The sequence below is a fragment of the Vicugna pacos genome, chromosome 17 (assembly GCF_048564905.1).
Source record: "Vicugna pacos chromosome 17, VicPac4, whole genome shotgun sequence".
Taxonomy (NCBI): domain Eukaryota; kingdom Metazoa; phylum Chordata; class Mammalia; order Artiodactyla; family Camelidae; genus Vicugna; species Vicugna pacos.
Genome location: NC_133003.1, coordinates 45,071,155 through 45,079,279, shown reverse-complemented (window position 1 = coordinate 45,079,279; position 8,125 = coordinate 45,071,155). Strand labels below are relative to the sequence as shown.

Genomic DNA, 8,125 nt, shown 5'->3' with positions numbered 1-8,125 from the left:
ACAATTTTTTCCCCTAGAAGTATCCAGATGATCTGATTCACCCTCCACCTTGATTGGTCTTTGTAGATACAGACCCAGAAAAACAACTATAAATACCTAGTCCCAAGCAGCCTACGTACAGCTAGCTATTTTGACAGGCCAGAAGCTCTCAAAACCACCAGCATTCAGAGCCTCATGTTTATGTAGAACATAAGAACTGAAGGTAAAAACAAGTAGAGGCCGAATATGATTGACTGTCTGGATGAGTAAATGCAGCGTAATACCCTTAGTGCTTTAGGACTGGAGCCAAAAGCACTTAACAAAAAATGGCTTCCGTTTCATACGGATTTTAAAAAATGAAATGCTGCACCTGGGGATTGGCAATGGGTTTCAATCTACTTTTCCTTGTAATTTGAAACAAATTGAAATCTATGATAATAAACATAATCAGGAAGGGAAAGTCTATTCTTTTCTTCTTTCAGCAACTAGAAATGATCAATTTGAAACTTTATTCTTGTTGTTTTTACACAGTGGAGGCTTCCAGTATGGCCTTGATACAAAGATTGTGTTGATTCCTCTTGGGGGCAAGAAGAAAGGGAAGAGCGGCTTGCTGTTTTCAAAGGAAGCGGGAAGAATGTGGAGGGAATGGCACAGAAGACATTCCTGCATAGTGTTGTCAGGTAAGAGAGATAGCCTGTGCTCACCTCAGCAGGGCTGGTCTCACACAAGGAGAGGGTAAGCAGCTGGCTGCAAGTGTTGTTTAAGGGGTTTATGAAGGGCTCCTGTCTTTCAATTTGCTTTCTCTGTTAGTCCCTGATGTCTGAAATTCCTTTGGGGTCAGAGCCCTTCCTTTGAAAATTGTGATGGAAAACACCTTTATGAAGATCTAGTAGATAGAGTCCCGAGTTGGGAGTCAGGAGACAGAACTCTGGGCTCTGCTCTGTAGATAATTAGCTCTGTGAACTCAGGTAAGTCACTTAACCTTTCTGTGGCTTGGTCTCCACATCTCTAAAATGAGTGTGTTCGGAAAAGATGATTTCTGTCGTCCTCTGCAGCTCCAAAGTCAGGATTATGGGTGGAAATTCATTGTAATATATAAATGACAGATACATATTTTTTCCTTAGAGTGGATTTGCTGAGGAGGGTGAGTATCAGGGCTTGGAGAATCTGAAGTGGATATAGATCGAGAAAGGATGAATTATCCTCCGTTATAATTTTTACCTCTCGTGCTTATGACCACGCCATCTGCAACATTGCAAAAAAACGACATGACATGTATAGGAGCTTTGGAATACTCTAGAATGAATGGCTTTCATTGAAAGTCAGACTGACCTAGGTTCTAATCCTGGCTCTGACCCTTGTTAGTGGTCACAGGAAGTTGCCTAACAGGTCAAAGCCTCAATTTATACACCTACAAAGTGGGAATAATAATACCTCCATTGTGGGGTGTTGGGTATCCTGGGAAGTAGCGATCAGGAGGAAGTAGTCACTGGGAAGAAGACTGCAAGGATTTATAAGCCAGCTTTGTCCTTTAGATGACGTTGTGTCGTCTGGTTTTGTAGGTATTTATACCATGTAGAGCATGCCATTTAATCTCTTATAATTATATACTATTTGCTAAAAGTTCAAAAATAAGATGGTGAAAGAGGAAGAAACAGTGTGGGAGGAGGCAGAAGATATGCCTGGGTGTCCAGAAACAACTTGAATTTTTTCTGCTCTGCAGCTTGTTGAATCCTTTGAAGGATTTCCTATATTATGGCCCGGCTAGTATTCTGATTATGAGACAACTGGATTCTAGTTGTGAGGTTGTCACAGGGTGAGACCATCTTGGTATGACACCATCTGTATCATGAAGCTGATACCTAGTTAAATAAGTCTTGCCTGGACATCTCTGGTTGGTAGGATAAATTATTGAGATACTAACTAGTATCTCAACTAGTACATTTGTTTTGACTAATGTGAAAGAATCAGAATGACTAGGAGCTATATGTATGACATTGATGAAATTTTGATCTCTCTTTTCAGAAGTAGGCAAGTCTTTTGTGTTCTTTCTCTCAGGGACATTTATTAAGCTGAAGGCAAAAGTTGCTTGAAGGCAATTTTTCTACTTGGCTTTTGTGATTGTTATTGAGAAAAAGAAGCAGAAACAAGAGAGAGATGAGAGCTTCCCTAGAATGGAAATAGGGCAGAGGATGGCGAGTCCAAGTGTATTACAGAGAAGGGCCCCAAAGCTTAGTAGCACACAAGGGGGTAGGATCTTGGAAGGAAATAGTGATGTGTCCAGAGCGTGGGATCCATAGATAAGCTGGTCAAAGGGTGGTAATTTTTTCCTAGACTCACTTTCCCAGGATCAACTCCTTGGCTTGGCCTGGCCTTCACTTTTGAACCTGAAAAGACTTCTGGGGGAGGGGGGAATGGAGGGTGGGGAAAATGTTTCTCACAGTTGTGATTGAATCTACTAATAACTTGGCAGGATGGAGACTCATATTAGTTTGCTAGGACTGCTGTAACAAGGTACTACAATCTAGTTGAGCTTCAATTACAGAAATTTATTATTTCACAGTTCTGGAGGCCAGAAGTAAGAGATGAAGGTGTCAGCAGAGTTGGTTCCTTCTGAGAGGTGTTAGGAAGAACTGGTACATGCCGCTTACCTAGCTTCTGGTGGCTTGCTGGTAATCTTCAGCATTCCTTGGCTCGTAGATACATCATCCTCATCTCTGTTTTTGGCTTAATCAACCATGTGCACCATTGTCTTAGTCATCTTGGGTTGCTATAACAAAAGTACCACGGTCTAGGTGGCTTAAAAAACAAACATTTATCTCTCACAGTCCTAGAGGCTGGGAAGTCCAAGATGAAAGCACTGTTAGAGCCAATGTCTGGTGAAAAGACTCTTCCCGATTTGCAGACAGCTGTCTTCTCTGTGCATTCTCATGTGGCAGAGAGGAGACAGAGAGGAAGCAAGCTCTCTCATGTCTCCTCTTATGAGGGCACTAATCTCATCCATGAGGCCTCTACTCTCATGACCTAATTACCTTCCAAAGCCTCCACCTCCTGTTACCATTACACTGGGAGTTAGGATTTCAACGTATAAATTTTGGAGGCCCAAAATTCAGTCCGTAACAGTGATGACACTTGCTGAGATTGAGAGGAGTGTGGGAGGGAAATATCTGTCAGTTAGGAAAAACCAACAGTTCTATTTTGGCCAAGTTTAGATTGAAATGCCTATAGACACGCACGTGAGAATGTCAAGTAAATAATTGGATTGATGAATTTCGAACTAAATTGAGAGGCCAGGGCTAGAGAATTACTTCATTTAGGCTCTATTTAAAACCAAGATTCAGATGAGATCATTTGGGAAAATATTTGGACAGGAAATAAGACCAAAGATAAGATTTGATGTACTCACACTTCAGTGATTTAAGAGAAGAGAGGAAACTAGCAAAAGTGGTTGAGAAGAGTGAAGTGGAAGGTAAATAGAAAGAAATCAAGAGATGGGAACTTTCCAGGAAGGGGGTGGACAGCCATGGTACATGTTGCCAAGAGGTCAAGCTAGATGAGGATAAAGAAATGATCATTTGAGTTGGAAATGTAGGAAACACCTTGATAAAAGTGGTTTCCATGGAATTGAGTTGGGGGTAGGGGTGGGAAGAAGCCCAATTATAGAGGATTAAGAGTAGAATAGAAGGCAAAGAAGCAGAACTATATTCATTTAGGTAGTTTTTTCAAGTATTTTTCTAGAAAGTAGAACAAAGAAATACAGATGGGTAAAGGTAAGTGGGATTATACTGCAATGACAAAAGCTAACAAAATCCTAAGAAAGCTTGATCACATTACGTGTCGGTAGCTAGTCAGCCATGGCCCTGCACCACGAGTCTTCTGATTTCTGGGCACAAGCTGAGAGTTCTCCCAAGCTAGGATATGCCCCTTTGATGGATGAGGGAAGGAGCAAAACACAGAAGTGCACTATGTCTCAAGTCTTCAGCTTGCATTTGTCATGTGTTGTCTGTTCACATACCATTGACCAAAGCAAATGTCAGGGATGCAGAGAAGGGCTAAGCTCAATGTCAATGAGGTAGAAAAGTATACTCCTCCTGCAGAAGGCACTGCACCTGACATGGCAATGGGTAGGCGTGTACACTTGTCTTTTAAGGAAGAAGTAGTGAATACTTGGGAACAATAACACATTCTGCCCCCAAAATACATATTTTTTGATGGATGATACAAACCATGTTTGTTTGCTGTTGAAAATAATGCAAGAAAAGAGACACATTAATTACAGAAAAAATTCTTTGAGATGGTGAGGAAATGGGTGTTTATTTTAGGGGTAAGGACATTTTCTTGTTAACAGGAGGACAGGCATACACAGAGTACAGACAGTAAAAGGTCGGAAGTTTTGTCATGTCTTTTATAACAAGACTTCTGTCTTTCTAAATGTTGTTTCTTTCCTGACTTCCCAATAGTTTCTAAGATCAAAGTACTTTGGAGGTATATTTTGTGAAACTTGAATGTTTAGGATACTTCCTTTGTTGCCTTCAACAGAAACAAATAGCTTGGTCCAGAATTATTTTTTAATCTTCAATTGTCTAGAAATATTGCTATGCTGTTGTAATAATTAGGATTATAGAGGAGGTTAGAGCTAAGATCTCATTATCTCTAGAACATGCCACACGCATGTTATAGTGTACTTACTGAATGAGTGCATGCATGAATTTTACCCATCATATTTTTAGGCAACTTTTTAATAACTAATTATTTAATGTTTTGAATTATATCATCTCTTTTAACTCTAGGAGAATGAAACCCATTTCCCTTTAATGAATACAAGTTGTGAAAAGAAAAGACAAATCTTATAAGCATATGCTTTGAGACTGAAGCTCTTTAAATTGTAGATAGATCAAATACAATTAAAAACTCTTACATGTAAGCTTAGCTTCTTTTCTGAGACCATTTGAGGAAAAGTTACATATCTGTTAGGGTGGTAAAGCAGCAGGATTTCTGTAGTAAAAACTGGATCTTCCTTATAGTGTATATATTAAGAACATCGATCTTAGTAATAACTTCTACTAGATGAACACACATGAAGGATTTCATCTACCTAGAGTTAAGAAATGAACTCATTTCCTTCTCATAAAAATATCCTTTTCTTTATTGGAAAGGTACAAGGTAGTAACTCAAGTAATTATCACTGAAGAATGAGAACACCTACTTAAAGTGTTCTTGTATAAATGGTTTTCTTGCTTTCCTCACTAAGCAAAGCCTTTGAGATTGGAGAGATGGGTTAGAATACTCAAGTGTGTGGGTGCTTCAGTATGCAATGGAATTTTTCAGCAGGTTTTGAGCTATTGAGTTGCCACTTGTCTCCTCTGAGAACCATGATTCTTAATTATAAGAAAGCCATTTTGACAAAGATTGAGAGTGGCAGAGACTTAAGTGGGAAAGTTAGCTGTCAGAATATCATCTGTCCCCCATTTTTCTGAATTTGAGAGAGTATGTGGGAACAAATTTCCAACTTCATAGCTATTACTCTTTCTTAGATAAATTGGCAGTGATATGGGAGAGAGGCACATGACATTTCTGCCCAATAATTTTTAACCATTCTTTAAAAAAAAAATCCACTTGGTTCACTTTTGAAACTTAGGTGTTGTCTCAGTCAGTAGCAAGCTCAAAGACATCTCTAGGGGACAGTGAGTCTTCTGCCACAGTTTGGACATAGATGGACCCAGGTTTAAAAATGGATTCTGCCACTTGCTAGCTAACTGACATTGGGTACATTTCTCTGCTTTGCTGAAGCAGGTTTAACTCTTCATAAACAAGAATACTAGTACTTGTATTACTAATTAATGTATTTACTTGTTCAATGAACAGAAAGTACTTACTATATTCTCATCCCTGGGTTGCGTATACTAAGGATGCAAATCATAGTAGCTAACATTTGGTGAGTGTTAACAAAGTGCATGGCCACTCTAAATATATCTCTTTTATTCTTCCCATCAGCTTTATGAGTAAAATAGATACCCTCATGCTCATTTATCAGATAAGGAAGCTACACTTAGAGTTTAACTTGTCCAAGTTACATAAAGTAGAAGGCGTGAAGACTAAATTCAAACCAGAGCAGCTCCCAGTTGAAAGTGTGTGTTCTTAACCACTGTGCTAGACTGTAAAGATGCAAAGATACAATCCTTGCTGCTAATGTGGACACAGACAAGAAAATCAGCAGTTATTATAAACGGATATGCAAAGTATCCAGGCACTTTGGAGAAACAAGCACTTAATTCCCTGGGATCAACTTTGGTTTGAAATCTAAGACCATGATAAATCTATGGAAGTTTTATCTGTGGTCTTTGGGTTGTTGCTGATTTCAAAGCCACTGATATCGGAAATACTTTTACATACTAGAACTTTAGAAATGTCGATTTTATCATTTTAAAGTCAGATTCTCTATAAAAATTCATGATATCACAGTAATAAGTAACAGAAATTTTACCAAATGTCTGCTGTTGAGGAAATCCTTAGTCCACGCCACCCTTGATATTAAGAGGATGATTGGACTATTCAAAAGATTCTGATATTGTTAGTGACTGATACTATTAAGAATACACTTCACAGAAAATATGCTGATGTTATTTTCATTAATCAAGTGCATATTTTAATAAAAACTGAAAAGTGATTTTTATGAGCATATTATAGGAGGATAGGATGTGTGAACTGTACTGTAAAGACACCAAGAAATCTGAATGAAACAAATGAAAATGGTTCATTTTCAATGACTTGAAGTTTGGGTCAGATAAAATGAAATTGGAAAGTTTTGAATTAATAGCACACCACAAGTTTGGAGACTTGCATGCAATCCAGAGTTCGTATGTATTGTTTGCTATTAACTTGAAAGCAAAAATGGCTTCTGTGAAACACTGCCTTTGGTTAATTAGACAACTTCAAGGCTTTGAACATGAATCATTAACTGCTGATATTGCCCTGAGGACAAATGTTTGTGATCTCCTGGGGCTTTTAAAGATATAGAAGAGGGGAAAACAATGAGGAAAGGAAAGTGCTTATTTCTCAGTTTTAGATTATCCAATTATTTCAAGTAGAGAAATATCATTAATAGGGTCACTTAAAATAGAACTAAATGGGAAAATAGGAAGACAGCATCCCAGCTGCAGGCGTGAAATTTTATGACGGTTGTTTTAAAAAGTATTAAAAAGTAACTATGTATTGTTTTAATGATGACAGGAAACTAATGCAAGTCCCTACGTGAGAGGAAAATGTGACTTGTGCCAGTAACGTCCATGTGCCTGCAGACTGAGGGACTCTGCAGATGAGCCCACCATCAGCCATTATTAAGGAACCCTGTGATGTTCTTGGCAGAAACTAGGTAGACTGAAAGAAAATTTCACCATGTTTTTAAACATTTAAATACTTGGATTCATCATTCTCTGGTATGATACAGCCTGACTCTCATTTTGACTCAGGTTTCTTTTGCTCCTTGGGTTTTTATTAATGGTGACTTCTGGGTTTATAACATCATGTAGAGAGAAACCTACTTTTTCCCTAAGTAGGTTTACTTCCCACGTGCTGTTTTTGTCAGCGATGCTGAGTGCTGTACCCAGCAATCCCGACTGTGTGACAGATTTCCTACGAATGTTCGCAAGATTATCTCTCTGAAGCTTTGGTGTCACTATCCACTCACTACACACAGGATGGGGAGAGGGATACGTGTCCTAGTTTATTCTGCAAAACTATATATAACCAGACCTAGCCCGCTTTCCTTTGCTCTTACAGTCTTCTGTGGCCTTTGCTTGTGGGAAACAAAAAGTGTAGAGACAGTAGGCAAGGATGGAGGTGTTGCACATTTCACTGACATCGAGACATCAGCACCCGGAGACTGTAGGCAAGAGCCTATAATGGAATGAGGTGGTCACAACAAAGAATGCTTTGTAGAATGTAAAAGGCCATGTTTAAAGAGTGCAAGTATTATTGTTTATTGCCTTGACAGCTTAAATTCCCTGGGCTTTTGCTGAGATTATGCTTTTGTTAGGTTGTCCTTTTCCTTGTAACACTTTTTCCTTCCCTTTCTTTCCTCCTCTGCTTTCTTCTCGCTACTCCTCCTGTTCTGCTCCAAACAATGAAGGGCCAGCGGGTGAGGGTC

The 8,125-nt window shown here is 39.0% G+C and overlaps 1 long non-coding RNA gene across 1 annotated transcript in view; it reads left to right on the top strand.

Moving 5' to 3' along the window:
• The first annotated feature begins 522 nt into the window (after positions 1–522).
• The window catches only part of LOC140686806 (uncharacterized), a 100,863-nt gene continuing 93,260 nt past the window's right edge, over positions 523–8,125 (top strand). The window contains exon 1 of the long non-coding RNA XR_012060752.1: positions 523–659. This is a non-coding gene — a long non-coding RNA (uncharacterized lncRNA). The remainder of the gene's footprint in view (positions 660–8,125) is intronic.